Below are 21,338 nucleotides of genomic sequence, written 5' to 3'. Positions count from 1 at the left end.
CCCAGTCTGCGTTTGGTCTCTCCAATGTAGAGGAAACCGCATTGGGAGCAACGAATGCAGTAGATTAAATTGAGGGAAGTGCAAGTGAAATGCTGCTTCACTTGAAAGGAGTGTTTGGGCCCTTGGACGGTGAGGAGAGGGGAAGTGAAGGGGCAGGTGTTGCACCTTCTGCGTGGGCATGGGGAAGTGCCTTGGGAGGGGGTTGAGCTGTAGGGCGTGATGGAGGAGAGGACCAGGGTGTCCCGGAGGGAACGATCCCTACGGAATGCCAACAATGGGGGTGAGGGGATGATGTGTTTGGTGGTGGTATCATGCTGGAGTTGGCGGAAATGGCGGAGGATGATCCTTTGAATGCGGAGGCTGGTGGGGTGAAAAGTGAAGACAAGGGGGACCCTATCATATTTCTGGGAGGGAGAGGAAGGTGTAGGGATGCGCGGGAGATGGGCCGGACACGGTTGAGGGCCCTGTCAACTACCGTGGGTGGAAAACCTCGGTTAAGGAAGGAGGAAGACATGTCAGAGGAACTGCTTTTAAAAGTGGCATCATCAGAACAGATGCGACGGAGGCAAAGGAACTGAGAGAATGGGATGGAGTCCTTACAGGAAGCGGGGTGTGAGGACTGTAGTCGAGGTAGCTGTGGGAGTCGGTGTTTCCAGCTCGGAGCCGACAGGGAGAAACGCTGAGGGTTTGAGATCCGGAGCCCGAGCTGCCTCCCCTCAGCCGGTGAAAGATGATCCGGAGCGGAACACAGGCCCTAACCCAGCCTCAGCCTCTCTGTCCAACCTGCATCCCAGACATGGAGCCTGGGGCCTGGGCCAAGAGCCAGACCAAGACCCGGGGCCGGGGGTGGGGCATTGGCAGGAGGTTGGGGTGTGGGTAGGGTGAGGGGGAGAGGGGGTGTGTGTCGGGTGAGGGGGTGTGGGGGTGTGGGTAGGGTGAGGGGGTGTGGGTAGGGTGAGGGGGTGTGGGCAGGGTGAGGAGGTGTGGGTGGGGTGAGGGGGTGTGTGCAGGGTGAGGGGGTGAGGGTGTGTGGGCAGGGTGAGGGGTGAGGGGGTCTGGGTGGGGTGAGTGAGGGGGTGTGAGCGGGGTGAGGGGGTGAGTGAGGGGGTGATGGGGTGAGTGAGGGGGTGTGGGTGGGGTGGGTGAGGGGGTGAGGGAGCGGGTGAGGGGGTGAGTGAGGGGGTGAGGGGGTGAGGGAGCGGGTGAGGGGGTGAGTGAGGGGGTGAGTGAGGGGGAGAGTGAGGGGGAGAGTGAGGGGGTGAGGGGGTGAGGGAGCGGGTGAGGGGGTGAGTGAGGGGGAGAGGGGGTGAGGGGGTGTGGGCGGGGTGAGTGAGGGGGTGAGGGAGCGGGTGAGGGGGTGAGTGAGGGGTGAGGGGGTGAGGGGGTGTGGGCGGGGTGAGTGAGGGAGCGGGTGAGGGGGTGAGGGAGTGGGTGAAGGGGTGAGTGAGGGGGTGAGGGGGTGAGGGAGCGGGTGAGGGGGTGAGTGAGGGGGTGAGGGGGTGAGTGAGGGGGAGAGTGAGGGGGTGAGGGAGTGGGTGAGGGGGTGAGTGAGGGGGTGAGGGGTTGAGTGAGGGGGAGATTGAGGGGCGATAGTCTGTCTGGGCGCAGACTGTGTCTATAAGTCTGTCTCAGTCCCAGTATCGGGATCTTCATTCCCCCTCCCGGTGGGTGAGGGTGAGGGAGTGAGGGGGTGTGAGGGGGTGAGGGGGTGTGGGTAGAGTGGGTGAGGGTGAGGGAGTGATGACCCTGAGACTGGCTCTGGAATGTTCCATGCCCCCCGGTCTCGGGTGTGTTCAGTGTTGTGAGTGGATGATGTTGTGCGATCGGTTTCACTACAGCGGGAAACCAATTTGCAATAGTCCACTCAGCCCATCCCTGTCCGGCCTCGTTTCCCTCAATCGGACATCAGGAACCTCCTTGTGATACATCTTCAGGTCAATACCAGGCCTGCCCGCCGGAGCTGTACCCCCACCCTGGCCAGATTGTCCATCGGTGTTGGTGGGAAACACCCACGTGGTTCACAATAACATGGAGAAGACGTGTAGTTGGCCTCCTGCACTTTGAGGGGTTGTCGGAGGAGAGTCCACAGTAAACATGGTGCAGCATTCACCAGGGGCACCTGTTGGTCTTCAAGCTTAAGTTGCGTTGAGTGGGGGGGAAGGGCTGCCTTGTAGTTGAATGTAGTGCACAAGCCTTCAGGGTGGGGTTAGGGTGGGGAAGGAAGCGGCCATGCATTACATGCATTAGGGAAACCTTGTATAAAGTGATCATTCCTCCACAGCTGAGACAGTTCAGACAGAGCCACATTAACATGCTTGGAGTCGGGCCCCTAGCTTCTCTGCCCACTCAAGCAACACAGAGGCATGAAAGTGCCACCAAATGCTCCAGAGCTTTTCACCCCTCGGGCACAGACTGCCAGCTAATGAGCGTTTTAGTGGACTGCAGAACAATTGGATGACTGGGCAAGTTGTAGAATCCCCTTGTGAAGGCTGGTCATGGAGCAGTCACTGGTGGAGGCGCTCACAGCCCCTTGCAATGTCATCATTCTGGTTTGGACCAGTCTCCCCCATGGTTCAAGCTAACAGGGCAGCCTTGCAATGCGGGTTAGGAGAATGTCTGCACCTGAGCTGAGAGCACAACTTGCAGTCCAATGGGCAAAGCTGCTGCCAATCGGTCAGGTGGAGTGGGATGGAGTTGGGTGGGGTCTCGGGCGGCCATGCAGCGCACGAAACTCTGGTCATCCAAATGGTGGCCATCACTCTCCGGGATGGGTTAAGAGGCCTTCACATTTAATCAGGACAGGTTCTTAATACACACATGCTAACCCACGTGTCTCTCTTTTTCATCCGGAGTACATCAGGAGCATGGAGCCTGGTGATCTAATTCGGGAAGCCCTCATAGCTGCTAGATTTGTGGAGGATGATGACTTGCAGTGAGGAGACACCATAGACCCTCACATTTCATTTGTGACCGTTTGACCCTAGTCTGGCTTATGGCAGCGCGAATACCCTCTGAGAATGCTCCTGTCATGGGGACACAATGGAGGCCCTAATAGTTGCTCGATTGCAGGAGGATGATGACAACATGGAGGACACTCCATAAATCTTCCTGGACCAAGGTCTCCATGGCAGCCGCCATCCTGCGAGTGTTGATCTCGGTGCGTTGCAATGCCGGCGCTATCACCTCAGCCTGAAGGTGGACAAACTCCTCCATCGTGCCTTGCAACCTGAGGAGTGCAGCAGACATCCCTTCCTGATGTTCTCGAGCTGCCTTTGCAGCTCCAGCAACTGTGACATGACCGAGTCCAGAGGCTGTGACGGGACTTCAGGGAGCATGCCTCCAGGTTCCACTTCAGAGGTTTCTTCAGGGTTTGATTGGAGGCCCTGGGTCATGGACTCTGTCGGCTGTTTGGCAGATGTGCCTGTGAAAGCAAGAGGAGATAATTAGTGCAGGGCAGTGGCCGGTGAAAGAGGACACATCACTCACAGCCTGGCTGTCTGGTGGATGTTGCACTGCTGGATCCTCACTTGGTAGAGCAGTGCTGACCTCCACCATCAGCACAGGAATGTCTAGATCGTGGCCGGCCTGCTGGATGGCTCTGTTTTCAAAGTCTGTGAGGACCTTGATTTCGAGCATTCCGCTGCCAGTCTGTGATCTCTCTCTCTCTCTCTCTCTTGTGTGCCAGCTTGTCCTGCATGGATAGGGATGGAGAGAGTGTAAGCAGCACGCCTGCCAGGCCAGATGAGAAGAGTTTCTAGAGTGCTGACCACTGTTCTGCTATTATCTCATTCCACTTTCTTACCTTTATACCATTATCAGCACCTTCTTCAGTCCTTATCATTCCCATTAACATTCCCTTTGTCTGGGCATCTTTGTCAATCTCTCCTTAGCCCCACCTATCGCTGACCTTCTATCCTGCTTTACCTGCTCCCCCCACCTTAAACAGTATAAATTCCATTACATTTTTACTTTTTAGCTCTGAAGAAGGGTCATACGGACTTGAAACGTTCCCTCTGTTTCTCTCTCCACAGAGGCTGTTAGACCTGCTGAGTTTTCCCAGCATTTTCTGTTTTTATTTCAGATGATAAGCATGCCTGGCCTGTGTGGGTGGTGAGTGGTCCCATGGACAGGATGAGGACAATGACGGTGAATGCGAGACAGTGAATGGTGATGTCTCTGGCACTGGCAGTGAGTGAGGGCCCTGTGGGTGTGTGATGGGTTTGTGAGTGTGAGAGTTGGGAGTGATGAAAAGAGTGACTTACCCTGGTGTAACGGAGGAGATCATTCATCCTATTGCGGTACTGGGTGGCTGTCCTCTTCTGAAGGGTGTTGGCGCTGATCACCACTGCCTGCAATGCTGGATTGGTGATGCTGCTGCCTGCCCTGTGGCCAGAGCAGGGGTAGGGGACATCCCGGCCACCTCCACAGCGTCCAAATGGCGTTCCTGTGACGCGTCGCTAAACCTGGGGGCTGCAGTCTGTTTGCCTTTCGTGGACATCTTCCCTGCAGCAGTTGTGGGCTGGAAGCACCGAGATGTGTACCCGCGGCAGGACTTTAAATATAGCGCCCGGTGTGAGGAAGCAGTGAGGTGATGGCGGGCGGGGGAATGAGAGCCCACCCACCATGGAGACAGCGTGTTTCCCGGGAATGGCTAAGTAATTCGGCGTGTTTGGGACGATAGAGTGTGAAAACCCACCATCGCGGCCAGTGGGTACAATGTTGTTTACCTGCCCACCATCACAGCCAGTGGGTACAATGTTGTTTACCTGCCCACCATCGCAGCCAGTGGGTACAATGTTGTTTACCTGCCCGCCATCGCAGCCAGTGGGTACAATGTTGTTTACCTGCCCACCATCACAGCCAGTGGGTACAATGTTGTTTACCTGCCCACCATCGCGGCCAGTGGGTACAATGTTGTTTACCTGCCCACCATCGCGGCCAGTGGGTACAATGTTGTTTACCTGCCCACCATCGCGGCCAGTGGGTACAATGTTGTTTACCTGCCCACGGCCACACTCAGTGTAAACCTGAGCGGACTCGGCCCTGGGAGAGGGCTGGACACACACACTCACCCCCTCAATGCTCTAATACTCATCCTCACTCATCACTCATCGTAGTTTGCTCAGCGAGTTGTTCCTTTTCATATCTCAGGGTTTGGTTTGAATTTATTGTCGAACTAAAAACCTTTTCTTTCCAAAACTTGCTCACTGGCCCCTTGAGTGAGAAAATGTCGAAATGTGACCCCCCCCCCTCTCTCCAAGTGAAAAGATTGGACAATCCTGGCACAGACATTGGTGAAATAAGTTCACTCCTTACACCCCTCAGTCACACTAAAATAAAATATAATGGCTTTGCTGGAAATGACAGATCAAAGGTCAATTGATGACTTCATCACGTTTGGAGAGGAAATCTCCTGGAATAACTTCATTCTCCACATTGGCAACGTGACTTAAAGGCTGCTCGAGGGTTGGAACTCTCTTCTGCAATTGATGCTGGATTAGCTGTTAGTTAGAAACCTGAGGGCAGGATTTCACAGCCCAGCCCACCACCCAAACCATCCGGCCCCGGTCACTAGACCTTTGGCTGGGCCGCTGGGTCCCCCATGGTGGGTCCTGTCACAACAGCGGCCAGAATATCCCGGCCCGAGATTGATCGATTTTTGTTATCCAAAGATATTGAAAGATCTGGAGCAAAGGCAGATATATGGAGTTAGATCACAGATCAGCCACTAAATAGCAGAACAGGCTCAAGGGGCTGAATGGCCCCCTCCTGCCCCAACTTCCCAAGGGAGCAGGTCTGTCACCTCCCTGTTCATTGTCCCCCAAACCAGGAGCTTGCCTGGTGGCTCCAGCCCTGGTTTCAAATCTCTCCATGTCCTCGCCTCTCCCTAGCTCTTATCATAAACATTTTCATCACAGAAAATGGTTTATCTTCAAGGTCTAAGAACGTTCCGGAAGAATTTGTGTTTTAAAAGATACTGCCCCTTAAAGGGTTAATGCGAGGACTCTGGTTGCTGCTGTTCCTGGAAAAGACAGCATTTTACAGGAAAAGGTAATTAAGCAGTTTTAAAGAAGCTGGAAACCTCTTGACACCAATGGACTGTTCACAAAAGGGTGGTTTATGGCTTTGGGGAAAAACATGCCCGGAAAACTGAATTTAAAAGTTGGTTTTGCTTTGGAGAAAAAGATTAACTGCTTGGGGAAAGAAGACAACAGCTCCTGAAGCTCCAGACCCAGTCCAAAGTGAAAAGTGATGCAAGTTGCTCCGAAGTCACTCCAAGTTCTGAAATCGACTGACTGCAAGTTTTCCTCAAAGTCTGCTTGAAAAATAGTGCAAGAATCATCGATTGTTTCCCTGACCAGCGCTGAGAAACCAGCTGTGGAACCCAGACACCATTTCAAGGGCTTCACCATCTAACCATTTTCCTTTAACCATTGACTTTTATCCTTCTGGCAGAATTCTTCTATTTTTTTTGGCGTGTGTGTGTGAGAGAGAGTGAAAGTGAGAGTGAGAGTGAGAGCGTGTGTGTGTGAAAGTGAGAGTGAGAGTGAGAGTGAGAGAGAGTGAGAGTGAGAGCGTGTGTGTGTGAGAGAGAGTGAAAGTGAGAGTGAGAGTGTGTGTGAGTGTGAGAGAGAGTGAGAGTGAGAGCGTGTGTGAGTGTGTGTGAGTGAGAGTGAGAGTGAGAGCGTGTGTGAGTGAGAGTGAGATTGAGAGCATGTGTGTGTGTGAGTGAGAGTGAGAGTGAGAGCGTGTGTGAGTGAGAGTGAGATTGAGAGCGTGTGTGTGTGTGAGTGTGAGTGAGAGTGAGAGTGAGAGCGTGTGTGAGTGAGAGTGAGATTGAGAGCGTGTGTGTGAGTGTGAGAGAGAGTGAGAGTGAGAGCGTGTGTGTGTGAGAGAGAGTGAAAGTGAGAGTGAGAGTGTGTGTGAGTGTGAGAGAGAGTGAGAGTGAGAGCGTGTGTGAGTGTGAGTGAGAGTGAGAGTGAGAGCGTGTGTGAGTGAGAGTGAGATTGAGAGCGTGTGTGTGTGTGAATGTGAGTGAGAGTGAGAGTGAAAGTGAGAGCGTGTGTGTGTGTGAGTGTGAGTGAGAGTGAGAGTGAGAGCGTGTGTGAGTGAGAGTGAGATTGAGAGCGTGTGTGAGTGTGAGAGAGAGTGAGAGTGAGAGTGAGAGCGTGTGTGAGTGTGAGAGAGAGAGTGAGATTGAGAGCGTGTGTGAGTGTGAGAGAGTGAGAGTGAGAGCGTGTGTGAGTATGAGAGAGAGAGTGAGAGTGAGAGCGTGTGTGTGAGTGTGAGTGAGAGTGAGAGTGCATTAGGATACTTAGAGTAATTTTATACTTTTATATTGCATACTCTATGTTAATGAGCTTTGCCTTCCACTTGACAAGTCTGGTTTTATATTAAAGAAATAATTTTGTTGGTTATTGAAGAAACCTGGACATTGGGTGGCCATTCTGAGATTTATTGGTAAAGCACATATTTGCCTGTATAGCGAGCTGGGGAAATTGTTTAAATATATGTTGTGACCCGTGGAATTAAAGACAGACAGTGCACTCCTCCTATCTTGGCCGTATTCTGTAATCTCCTCCAGCCTCACACACACTCTGAGATTTCTGCACTACTCTCATTCTGCCCTCTTGAACATCCCTAGTTTTAATCGCTCCGCCATTGGCAGCTGTTGATGTTGATCCTACCCAATCAGCAGTTAGATTGGATGAGTGCTGCAAAATTTGTATTTGTAGAGAACAAATCTGTGTCTACAGTGTCTCCAATCAGCTGTCTCTGCAGGAGTCACGAATCACTGGGGCTCTGAGTTTAAAGGTCATGTAACAAATTTTTTTCCAGTTAATATTTAACTCTTCTGCATATTGACTCCAACATCTGACAGAGATGTAGATCATCTGACAGGATATTGTCAATAGTTTAATATGGAGAATTGAAGTAAACAGTGCACAGGGTGTGAAGACTAAGGCATCTCGAGACTTTTCAAACAGATAAAACAAGCCAACATTAAACCCTCTGATTTCCCACATCGAAACCTTTGTATCTGGTCCAGATTTTATTTATTCTTTCACAGGATGTGGCCGTTGTTGGCTGGGCCAGCATTTATTGCCCATCCCTAATTGCCCTTGAGAAGATGATGATGAGCTCTTGAAACTTGTATAAAACACTGGTTCCATCTCAACTGGAGTATTTCACCACACTTTCTGAAGGATGTGAAGATTGCAGAGGGTGCAGAAAAGATTCACGAGAGTGGTTCCAGGGATGAGGAACTTCAGTTGCATAGATTGGAGAAGTTGGAACATTGGGGCTATTTTCCTTGGAGAAGAGGAGGCTGAGAGGAGATTTGATTGAGGTGATGAAAACCATGAGGGGTCTAGACAGAGTAGATAGGGAGAAACTGTTCCCACTTGTAAAAGGATCAAGAACGAGAGGGCACAGATTCAATGTGATTGGGCAATGAAGCCATGGAGACATGAGAAACTTTCTCACACAGTGAGTGGTTGGGTTTGGAAAGCTCTGCCTGAGAGTGTCGTGGAGGCAGGTTCAACTGAAGCATTTAAAATGGAATTAGAATGTTATCTGAAAAGGAAGAATGTGCAGGGTTATGGGTTGAAGGCAGGAGAATGGGACTTCAGTGAGCTGGCACAGATAAGATGTGCTGTAACCATTCTATGATTCTGTGTGGTGTAGGTACACCCACAGTGCTGTTAGGGAGAGAGTTCCAGGATTTTAACCCAGCGACGGTGAAGGAACGGTGATATATTTCCAAGTCAGGATGGTGAGTGACTTGTAAGGGAACTTCCAGGTGATGATGTCCCCATCTATCTGCTGCCCTTGTCCTTTTAGATAGTAGTGGTCATGGGTTTGGAAGGTGCTGTCGAAGGAGCCTTGGTGAATTCCTGCAGTGCATCTTGTAGATGGTACACACTGCTGCTACTGTGTGTTGGTGGTGGAGGGAGTGAATGTTTGTGGATGTGGTGCCAGTCAAGTGGGGCTGCTTTGTCCTGGACGGTGTCCAGCTTCTTGAGTGTTGTTGGAGCTGCACTCATCCAGGCAAGTGGAGAGTATTCCATCACACTCCTGACTTGTGCCTTGTAGATGGTGGACAGGCTTTGGGGAGTCAGAAGGTGAGTTACTCTCCACAGGATTCCTAGCTTCTGACCTGCTCTTGTAGCCACAGTATTTATATGGCTAGTCCAGTTCAGTTTCTGGTCAATGGTAACCCCTAGGATGGTGATAGAGGGGGATTCAGTGATGGTAATGCCATTGAACATCAAGGGGCGATGGTTGGATTCTCTCTTGTTGGAGATGGTATGTAAATGCAAGGAGTACGGTAAATAAAGCTGATGAGCTGAGGGCACAGACAGACACATGGCAGCATGCTGTCATCGCTATAATGGAAACTTGGCTTAAGGAGGGGCAAAAATAGCAGCTGAACATCCCTGGATGTCGAGTTTTCAGGTGGGACAGGGTGGGGCTGTAGTATTATTGGTTAAAGAATCATCTACAGCTGTGAGGAGGGATGATACATTAAATAAAGCATCAAATGAGGCATATGGGTTGAGCTCAGAAATAAAGGGGCATTCACCCTGCTCAGAGTGTACTAAAGACCCCCAAATAGTGGAAAAGAGTTAGAAGAGCAAATAGGTAGACAGATTTCTCAGTACAAAAAACAAGTTGACTACAATTTCTGCATTTTTTATTCAGTGTCAACTACTCACGAGCAATGTTTCTGATTGTGGAATAATCAGCCAGAATTGATTGATGCCAGAATTGGATCAGGATTCCCGTCATCACAGATATAGACCAGTTGAATGGAGAAACCAGTCAGCAGCTGGGACTGAGGCCCAAACCACACCCGAGGTTGAGGCAGAGGGTGGGTGGTAATCAGAAACCAGACAGTTTCTGCCTCCACAAATACCACCTTCCGCTAGGTTTTGGGACTTTGTTTTGTGGCCTCGAATAGTCACTTTAAATTCCGCTGGTTAATTTACTCAAAATCTAGAAAGGCCAATCATGGTGGCCTAGGGAAAGCCCCTAAGGAATTTAGCAACTCTCCATCCAGATCCTGCTAAATTGGTTATTATGGGGCCTGGTTAAGGCTGCTTTTAGTCCAGTGCACTAGGAGTAAACATGTTACATTGGAGGCCAGCAGATTGTGTAAAAGACAGTTCCTCACTCCCCAGGAGCTGATATCGTTTACAGGAGCTGATGTGAAAATCTTTGACCACGAGTCAAGAAGTAATTTTCCTGCAGTCTAGGGTGAGGTAGAAGGCAATAACCACCAGATAACCTTACTGACAAAACCACGAGTACAGCAGCAGAACTTTAAATAACTGTTACACAGACTAACAGGAACCCAGTAACTTTATTAAGAACTTCCAGTAATGACTGGTCAGTGCAACATTATTTATAAAGGGCATCAGAATCCTGAGGCATTTTGTCAGCATCAGTTTGTATCAGGACTCTACACAAGCCGTGTGGTTCCAGACCCGGCATTGCTGGTTAGACTGAAACGCAGGGCAAGCATTTTAACAAGAACGATCCTTCTCACTTTTCATAGTGTTTACCAAAGTTTAGTTGTTGGGCAGCAAAATAAATCAAAGTCAACAAAATGGACATATGTTAATTCCCAGATTAATAATGAGTTTTTTTAATAAACATTATTTGTAGATGTGGATGTGTTATGAAGTTTACGTTTGTGAATTTTCAATTTCTGTGTTTTTTTAAAGAAATGGAATGTTTGAGACAGAAAAGAATACAGGGTTAATGGGAGAGGGAGATGGAGGGAGGGAGAGAGAGAAAAATCTGGATGAGTAATCCAGAGACTCAGGTTAATTCTCTGGGGACATGGGTTCAAATCCCACCACAGCCGCTGGTGAAATTTAACTTCAATTCATAAATCTGGAATTATAAAGCTGGTCTCAGTAATGGTGACCATGAAATAGTGACCATCGATTGTAAAAACCCATCTGGTTCACTAATGTCCATTAGGGGAGGAAATCTGCTGTCCTTACCCAGTCTGGTCTACACGTGACTCCAAACCCACAGCAATGTGATTGACTCTTAACTGCCCCTCTGAAATAGCCCAGCAAGCCACTCAGTTCAAGGGCAATTAGGGATGGGCAATAAATGCTGGGCCTTGCCAGTAACGCCCACATCACACGAAAGAATAACAAACGGGAGAGAGAACAGGGAGAAATGTTTTATTAGTTTTCATGAGTCACATTCAAAAATATCCTGTGTCAAAATGAGCCAATTTGTTCTTTGTCCCACAGGGAGCAGCTTTTTAAAGGCTCTGATTATCTGATTTAAACCTTTCGACAGTATCGCTCTAGAAAAGAGTAGTTTATTAAAGGTTCCATCAGATTGCTTTTAAATCTTAGTATTACTGACACAAGGAGCGTGTTCTCAGGCTTGAGTGAGACTGAACCATTTCCCACCCCTTCCCCTCCCTCCCAGAACCCCACCAGCCTCCAAATTCACCGGATCATCCTTTGCCATTTCTGCCACCTCAAGCGTGATGCTACCACCAAACTCATCTTCCCCTCTCCACTTCCAGCATTTCGAAGGGACTGTTCCCTCCTCGGCACCCTGGTCCACTCCATCATCTGAAACCTACTCCCCTTCCCATACCACCACAAGCGTTGCAAAACCATCCCTTTAACTCTTCCCTTCTCACTGTCCAAGGCCCCAAACACTCCTTCCAGGTGAAACAGCCATTTACGTGTATTTCTTTCAATTTAAAATGCTGTAATCACTGCTCACAATGCAGTCCCCTCTACATCATGGAGGCCAAACACAGATTGGGTGACAGCTTTGCTGAAGACCTTTGTTCAGTCCCCAAGCGTGACTCTGAGCTTCCAGTCACTTTTAATTTTCATTCCCCACCTTGCTCCCACACTCTGACCTCTCTATCTTCAGCTTCTAACATTGTTCCAATGAAGCTCAATGGAAGCTCAAGGATTAGCACCTTATCTTTCCAATGGGCACTTTGCAACTCAACATTGAGTTCAACAATTTCAGATCATAACCACTCCTCCCAGTTTTTTGGACAATGGGCTTTGGTGATGATTCTGCTGTTACCATCTACACCTCCTCTTCCCATTCGGTACTTTGCAGAATTCAGTAGAAATTAAGAAGTCTGAAGGGGGGAGACTTCATGCCAAGATCAGGCTGATAGATACACTCTCTAAACTTGGAACTCTACATCTACAAGAGGAATGTATTTGAAATGAAACCATGATCCGACCTTCTGTAAACTCACTGTTGATGGGACAGGTATGCACAAAACTCATTTGTGGTCACAGTAATGTTGGAGGAGATAGCAGACACTCAGTGGTGCTTTAACACTGCCCCTGTCCTCTATTAATAAGAGGCAAAACACAAAGATGGGTTGTGTGGGGTTTAGGTCAGTTAAAGGTGTTGAGTCATCACTCCTGAGCAGGGTTATGCACAGGGTTAGACGCTGTCTATTGTTGTAGAAACAGGAGGGAAAGGATGTAACTCCAGGAATATTCCCCTCAATGAACACTAAATGTGTCCAAGTGTGTGCAGCTCGGTATATTATTCAAAACAAAGACTGACAGAAGTTTAATAAATGGGACAAACCTGTGTCCAGTTTGAGATGAATCTGGTTATTTTGCAATGATTAAAAGTTACTGCCCCTAGAGATCAAGGAATTCTCGGGATCAAGTTAAACTTACCAACAAATATCTGGGATCCAAAATTATCTCAACATTAAAAATTATCTCAAAGCTTTAAATTCTTTTGTGATGTGATACTGTCAGGTCTGGCAGAGTTTGTAAATACTCCAGGTTTCTCTATTCATGAGGGGAGTCTGTACCTGATACAAACCCTCAGCCGACACTCAGCTCAGCAACTCAAGTGGATCTTAGATCTGTGACCTAATCCTGTGATCACAGTCCCAATTCCACAAGTGGGCTATTCGGCCCCTCGAGCCTGCTCTGCCATTCAATAAGATCATGGCTGATCTCGTGTTTCGATTTCCACATTCCCATCTAACCCCGATAACTTATGATTCCCTTGCCTAACAAGAATCTATCTAACTCTGCCTTAAAAATATTCAATGGCCCCGTCTCCACCGCCTTCTGAGGCAGAGAATTCCACAGTCACACAATCCTCAGAGAAAAAATTTCTCCTCATCTCTGTCCTGAAAGGGTGACCCCTAATTTTAAAACAGTGCCCCCTAGTTCTGGACTCACCCACAAGAGGAAACATCCTTTCCATGTCCACCTTGTCAAGGCTGTTCAGGACCTTGTAAACTTCAATCAAATCACCCCTCACTCTTCTAAACTCCAGTGGAAACAAGCCCAGTCTGTCCAACCTTTCCTCATAAAACAGCCCACTCATTCCAGGTATCAACCTAGTAAACCTCCTTTGAACTGTCTCCAATGCATTTACATCCTTCTTTAAATAAGGAGACCGAAACCACATGATACTCGAGGTGTGGTCTCACCAATTCGCTGTATAACTGAAGCATAACATCCTTACTTTTATGTTCAATTCCTCTCGTAATAAAGGATAGCATTCCATTAACCTTCTTAATTACTTGCTGTACCTGCATACCAACTTTTTGTAACTCATGTACTAGAACACCCAGATCCCTCTGCACCTCAGAATTATGCAGCCATTCTCCATTTAAGCAATTCTCTGCTTTTTTATTCTTCCTGCCAAAGTGAACAACTTCACATTTTCCCACATTATAGTCAGTTTGCCAGATTTTTGCCCACTCACTGAACCTATCTATATCCATCTGCAACCTCCTCATGTACTCTTCACAACATACTTTCTACCTATCTTTGTGTTATCTGCAAATTAAGCTACCAAGTCTTCACTCCCCTCATCTAAGACATTGATGTAAATCGTAAAAAGTCAAAGCCCCAGCACAGACCCCTGCGGGACTCCACTCGTCACATCCTGCCAACCAGAGAAAGACCCATTTATGCATACTCTCTGTTTTCTGCCAGCCAGCTAATCTTCTATCCATGCTAATATGTCACCCACTACACCATGAGCTTTTATTTTCTGCAATAACCTTTGATGTTGCTCCTTATCAAATACCTTCTGGAAATCCAAGTACAGTACGTCTGCAGGTTCCCCTTTATCCACAGCGCATGTTACATTTTTTTTATTCATTCACAGGGTGTGGCTGTTGCTGGCTGGGCCAGCATTTACTGTCCATCCTAATTGCCCTTGAGAAGGTGGTGACGAGCTTCCTTCTTGAGCCGCTGCAGTCCATGTGGTGTAGGTACACCCACAGTGCTGTTAGGGAGGGAGTTCCAGGATTTTGACCCAGCGACAGTGAAGGAACAGCGATATATTTCCAAGTCAGGATGGTGAGTGGCTTGGAGGGTAACCTCCAGATGGTGGTGTTCCCATGTATCTGCTGCTCTTGTCCTAGATGGTAGATGCTGTCAAAGGAGCCTTGGTGAGTTTCTGCAGTGCATCTTGTAAATGGTACACACTGCTGCCACATTTCAGTTTCTGGTCAATGGTGATCCCCAGGATGTTGATAGTGGGGGATTCAGCGATGGTAATGCCACTGAATGTGACGGGGCAATGGTTAAGTTCTCTGAAGTGGACCAGCCATATAAATACTGTGGCTACAAGAGCAGGTCAGAGGCTAGGAATCCTGCAGAGAGTAACTCAGCTCCTGACTCCCCAAAGCCTGTCCACCATCTACAAGGCACAAGTCAGGAGTGTGATGGAATACTCCCCACTTGCCTGGATGAGTGCAGCTCCCACAACACTCAAGAAGCTGGACACCATCCAGGACAAAGCATCCCACTTGATTAGCACCACATCCAGAAACATTTACTCCCTCCGCCACCGACGCACAGTGTATTACAGTATGAGATGAAACTAACCAGAAATGTAAAAATGGATAGCAAGAGTTTCGACAGGTATTTAAAAAGGAAAACAGTAAGTAAAGTGAGTGTTGGTCCTCTAGAGAGTGACAGTGGGGAGTTAACTTCCTCCTCAAATGCTCTCTCTTATTCAGTTTCTCAGTTTGAACATTTTCAGATCCTATAATGTGTAGTTGGAATCACCTTTAGCCATATACCCCTGAATAACAATTCTCTGATTCTATAATATCACTGGCCTGTGTGGGAATGAAGAGTTGGCAATGAATAGTGTGGGGTTTGGAGGTCCAGGTATGGAGCGGATATAGCATTGTTCGTGTTCTCACAGTGAAACACAGGGAATTCTACACAGGGTTAATATTAACAGGGCTGAAAACTGTTGTTGTCAGGAACTGAGAGGCAGTGAACTGATACATCAGCAGGAGATTAAAAGTTGGTTCAGTTGGCATCTGGAAGAAGTAAAAACAAATAAAGGTTTGTCAGATATCTTTAAAATTCAAACTGCACAGTATAGGAGTTGAAGATGATCAACCTGAGAAAGTGTGAGTAAGAGAGTGTTCAAGAGGGAGGAGTTGGAAGGATGGTGTTAATAAAGAGTTAAATAAAGATCACTAGTAACAGGAAGCTTTCCTCAGGCAGGCAGCTAGAGGAATTGGTAACACAAGAACCATCAACATCTGACAGGAAAAGGCATCGGTGCCAATGATTTTGCCTCACTATTGACACCGACTCCACCTTTAACCTCTGACCCGCACCCACCTCCTCTCCCAGCTGCACTGTCTCTCCTGCCCTGTCCCACCTCCTCCGTTCCCAGATGCTGTTCCAAAGAGAAAGATTAGTCTGTATCTTCCAACTTCCGTGATCCTGGGAAAATCAGGGGATTGACCTCGGGAACACTCCCGGACACATTCCTGCTGACAGAGGCTTTTCCAAGGATGGGAAGGGGACCTGGATCAGATGCTGTCCATGGAGGTGGGCAGCCAATGATACTGCTTCCAGACCCAGTGAGAGGTGATTCAGAGGGCGTACTGGCATTTCATCCCCTGCAGAGTAGCCCCTCCCCACACCGCATGCAGAGGCTTCATGAGAGGACAGGATAAGCAGCCCCCATAGCCCAAACTATTCCTCGGAGAGGTTTCTCCTCTGCTTCGAGGAGTCTAACAGCTTTGCCCTCCCTCAGAATTTTAACTTTAATACGGGAGGGAGCCTCCAAGCGGAGACACCCTCACAGTCTCTGACCTTCTTCAGCATTGTCCATGTCTCTCAGTAATACTGCCAAATGCCCAGAGCTACTGGAGCCTATGGGTCAGCAGCCTCGGGGTGATTGCTGAGCCGGTCTTGCAGGTGTTGTCCAGGCTCAAGATCTCCATTTAATCCCAATGTCGGGATGCCAAAGTCTGTAGGAATGTCCAGCCAGAAATTTCTGAAGCAAAGAACAAGTTCTAAAGCAATAAAATCCTTTCCATGTTCAACAAAGTGAATTTTGAAGAATGAATCCCACTCTAGCCGTTAAACACACTCAGAGTTTTAATTAATATTAAACAGAAAAACATACTCAGATACAAACAGCCAGTTATGGTATGTTTATTGCCAAGTTTACCATAGAGACAAAGATCTCAACAGTAAGTTTAACAAGATTTTAAAGCCACGAATGCTCCCATTTCCATAATACATCACTCCCTCCAACTCAAATCAAGGATTCATCCATCCATTCTGGAAATAATCATTCCCATTTGTTGAATGAGGAGCCAAATATTAACAAATATTCATCAAAGTAATTGATAAGGAACACAATGTTTTTTTCCGTTATAATTCCAAACTCTTTCCCTACAAATATTTGGGTTAAAATCCTGGAACTCCCTCCCTAACAGCACTGTGGGTGTACCTACACCACATGGACTGCAGCGGCTCAAGAAGGCAGCTCACCACCACTACCTTCTCAGGGGGCAATTAGGGATGGGCAATAAATGCTGGGTCCAGCCAGTGACGCCCACATCCCATGAATGAATTTTAAAAAACCTGTTTTGTAGGTTTGGATCACTCAATTCATTAATTTGTACTTTTCATACTAATTAGCTCCAATTTATCAAACCATCTCATTCACAATCTTTAAGTTTAAAATGGTTCAGACAAAGCCTGAGAAAGTGGGGCCTGTCTTATGCAGGTTTTATTGCTGCCATACTGGGTAATTACAGCCTCAGTTTCTGGCTCTTTATTCCCCCAAGGTGACCATTAGCATCACTGAGACACCAATAGAATGTTCTCTTGTGGTTGGTTAGTTTAGTTGGGGAATGATAACTGAGACATTGGTATTTCTAAACAACAACTGGTTTATTTTATACAACTGAACTATGCACAGTAACCATGAGGTGTTACATTACTGAAGCCATGAACATTCTCCCTCGCCTCTCCTAGTCATGTGTTCTCTTACATTACCATTATGGGAGGTGCTATTTGCACAGTGCCTCCCATTAACTCTTACAAACCCTAATGCTACATCTCCTCCAAGTCTTTGTCCATATTTTTTACATTCATATTTACATAATACCCCATCTCCCCCCACAAATCTCTGATATCACAGATTCAACCTGTCAGGAGGCTTCGCAATTCTCCCGGATCCTGTTATTGCCAGACTTGGAAGGTCAGTTGTCTCTTCCTGAACTCCTTTTTCTTGAACAAAAACAAAAATACCTGGAAAAACTCAGCAGGTCTGACAGCATCTGCGGAGAGGAACACAGTTAACGTTTCGAGTCCGTATGACTCTTCAACAGAACTAAGTAAAAATAGAAAAGAGGTGAAATATTTTTTTCTATTTTTACTTAGTTCTGTTGAAGAGTCACACAGACTCGAAACGTTAACTGTGTTCCTCTCCGCAGATGCTGCCAGACCTGCTGAGTTTTTCCAGATATTTTTATTTTTGTTTTGGATTTCCAGCATCCGCAGTTTTTTGCTTTTATCCTTTTTCTTCACTTGGATGGTTTTCATTGAGAGTTGTAATATCTGGTTCTTTATTAATTTCTGACTCAACGTCTGGTTCTTCCAAATGAATGACTGAGTGTCACCTTTGATGACTAGAAATACGATTCCTCTGGTTTCTACGTGCAGTACCTTCTGAAGTATGTAGTAAATAAGATCTCAGTTGATTGTCATCTCTCTGGACTATTCCTCCTTTCCCTTGCTCTGACTTCTGGATCAGGACTTTATCTGATTCTTCCTCTCTTTACTGTTAGACTTTTCTCTATTGACTTTGGCCACTTTCCTTTGTTTGGTTTCCTTCTGTCCTTCTTTACTGCTGGAACAATGATTCCCTGCACTCCCTCATTCCTGAACCCTCGGATAGTCTGGGACTTCTAGTCCTGGAAGGAATTCTTTGGGTAGGATGGGAAGCATAGAGGAATCCACCTGATCAATGTCTCGGTTTCCCTCAGAATCCAGCAGAGCTGGTTTATCAGTAAGTTCACTTTCTTCCCACATAGATAAGGTGGACATTGTGTGGCTTGGTTCCATGTCTGGCTTTTCACTTCTTTGACTGTCACCATCCTTGATGACCACTTTGGACAGTGAATTCCGTCACCAGATTCTCAGCCTCCACTTTCAAAGCAATACTACAGAGTGATGAGTGATCACTCTCATTCTCGTGTTTCTTCTGGTCTAATCTCTTCACTGTGTATTCGCTGTGAGTGATTGGATGTCTCCCCATCCACCACACCCCACCCAGAAATCTGCCTGTTAAACGGCTGGACTATTCATCTCTGTGAAGAGTGTCAAAAAGTCAGCACTGAAATTGCAATCCAGATCTTCATTGCAGTTGGATAGTTTCATGGATTCACTTCTGAAGTTCCTCTTGGACTCTTGCGGATTGACTATTCCTACTTTCCTGATAAGACTGAGGTCTGTACAAGCTCTTCTACATAAAAGAGAGAATTCCTGTTCCTGTAGAACGTACAATCTTTGCACTATCTGCTTTCCCTTGTACTGGAGTGTTGCCTGTAACTTTCCCTTGTCTTTTAGTTTGATCCCTCCTGGACCGTAGAGCTGGGTTTTGTTGGCTGTGCGTTGGTAACCATGATTCATTGTCTGATAAAACCATTCCACTCACCCCACTATCTAGTTTAAAGTTGGCGATTTATCTGCATTCTGGAATGCATGATTGGGGTCACTGATCTCACCCAGGAAATATTTTCATTCTTCTTCTGGTGGAAATTCTTCAACTTCATTATGTTTTTCTTTGAAACCGGTGAAGTTAGAGGTTTTACTTTGGTACATCTTCCTGAAATGGCCAGTTCTTCTCCGCAGAAAGCATTCTGCAGTTTGCAGGGCACTGTTCACACCTGTGGGTCTTCCTGATATCACAGAGCTGGCTGGGTTTTATGGCGTCTTGTGCTTTCTCTCCAAATTGTACCTTTTTTTATGCTTCTTTTACATTCCTGGGCTTAAGGAACTGCATGGTCACTGGAGGTCTCCTGAACCAAGGTTTTTTTTTCACCTGTCCGTATTGCCCTGTTCTGTTTACCGACCTCTGTTTGGCTCACCAGCTGTATTCCTTTCTCTAACGTGAGGTCTTCCTTGGATTGCAATAAGTCTGATGGGGATTCATCGGTAACACCGACTGCAATGCAGTCTCGTATTAATCATGTTTTGAAATCTTTATACTCACCTCCTTCAACCAGCCTGTAAAGATCATTAATAAAAGCAACTACTGGTTAACCTGGTTTCTGGACCCCTCTGTTGAATTTGGACCTTTCTAGAATCTTATTGTTCCTCAGGTTAAAATAGTTATCAAACGATTTCAAGACTTCCTCAAATTTATCAGAGGTCTCATTGATGCCCTGTCTTGCAATAACATCATCTGCTGCTGTTCCTATGGAGTAATGTGTTGACCAGTTCTGCGTCAGGTTTACTGCCCAATCCTGACAGTAATTGTTTTTTCTCAAGAATATTTTTCTTCAAAGTGCCCAAGTTTGAGATTTTTAAATTCATTCATGGGATGTGAGTATCGCTGGCTGGGCCCAGCATTTATTGCCCATCCCTAATTACCCTTAAGAAGGTGGTGATGAGCTGCCTTCTTGAGCCGCTGCAGTCCATGTGGTGTAGGTACACCCACAGTGCTGTTAGGGAGGGAGTTCCAGGATTTTGACCCAGTTGCCTCCCAGTTGCCATGTGAAGGAACGGCGAAGGAGTTTAATTTGGTCATTCCATTTGTCCAAACCTCTCAGGCAGAATAAATTTAGGATCTATGTCTTTTCTAAGCTTTTCTAAGGTGGTTTACCCAAAGTTTTTAATTTTTCTTCCAATATTTGAAGCTTTCCCGTGCAGTTCCGCTTCTCTCTCTCCGGAGGATCTCTCAGCTAGACTTAGTATCTATTTCTTCAACACAGCAAAGTTGTTAAAACTGTTTTGCTTTAAGTTATTTCTTCACTCTCATCCCCTGGAGCATCGAGTATTTGCAGCTGCTTTTTTTCTCCTTTCTTCAGTTTCTCACTGCCTCCCAGTTGCCACGTGTAACGGTGCTGATCTCAAACTGGGCCCTGCAAGGAATCTGCTTTTCCTGGTGCTGCCTATCCACTACACCATTAAAACCAATATTTTACTGTTTTTAAGGATTGCTCACCAGCTTCACCATCTTTGCTTGGTTCTCTGGCTCAAAGCCAACAATCACTGGATCACAGAGCGCCACATGCCCTCAATCACTCTGAAAATAGACTTTCAGACTCTCGCTGCCTCTACTTTGTCTATGGAGCAGCTTTGGAGTTGGTCAGCTGTGTCTCGCAGAGTTGGGCAGTTTTGGTGCTACTTTTACTGTCTGACATTTAATCTTCTTTAAAGTTGAATTTTCAGTGTTTTGGGATCCGTCAATGCTGCCATCATGGTTTATGTTGGTTAGTTGAGCTTTGGAATGATTGCTGTGATGTTAGTGTTTTCAGACAATAACTGGTTTATTTTATACAACTGAACTATGTACAGTAACCATGATGAGGTGTTACACTTACTGAAGCCATGAACATCCTGCCTCACCTCTCCTAGTCGTGTGTTCTCTTACATCATCAATATGGGAGGTGCTATTTACCCAGCTCCACACATTAACCCTTACAAATCCTACACAATCATCCCAACCTCACATCAAAGGACCTCTCCTGACTGACACCCTGCACAACCCCTGACCATTGATCCTCGATCCCAATCCCTAACCCTAGACCCCAGCTCCCAATGCAATCTGACTTGGCCCGCTGATCTCCAACCCCCGACCCCAACCCCTGACCCTGACCCACAATTCACAGCTACCAAACACCGTATTCCATTCCCATCTCACAGCTGAAGACCCCCAACCTCTGACCCCCAACACCATCCCCCAGCCTCCAATCCACTGACCCTAAACCCTTGACCTCCATCCCCCAGTCCCATGTTCTCTTACTGCCTCAATTCCCTGACCCCCTCCCTTCTCTCCCACAAGAC

The 21,338-nt window shown here is 47.1% G+C and overlaps 1 protein-coding gene across 1 annotated transcript in view; it reads left to right on the top strand.

Moving 5' to 3' along the window:
* Positions 1 to 21,338, top strand: part of eif2b1 (eukaryotic translation initiation factor 2B, subunit 1 alpha) — a 1,065,098-nt gene that overhangs the window by 119,560 nt on the left and 924,200 nt on the right. The gene's annotated exons all lie outside the window — the stretch shown is intronic.

This window comes from Cetorhinus maximus, chromosome 12 (genome assembly GCF_964194155.1).
Source record: "Cetorhinus maximus chromosome 12, sCetMax3.hap1.1, whole genome shotgun sequence".
Lineage (NCBI taxonomy): Eukaryota > Metazoa > Chordata > Chondrichthyes > Lamniformes > Cetorhinidae > Cetorhinus > Cetorhinus maximus.
Note: the sequence above shows the minus strand (reverse complement) of the source record. Positions and strands in the feature narration are given on the sequence as shown.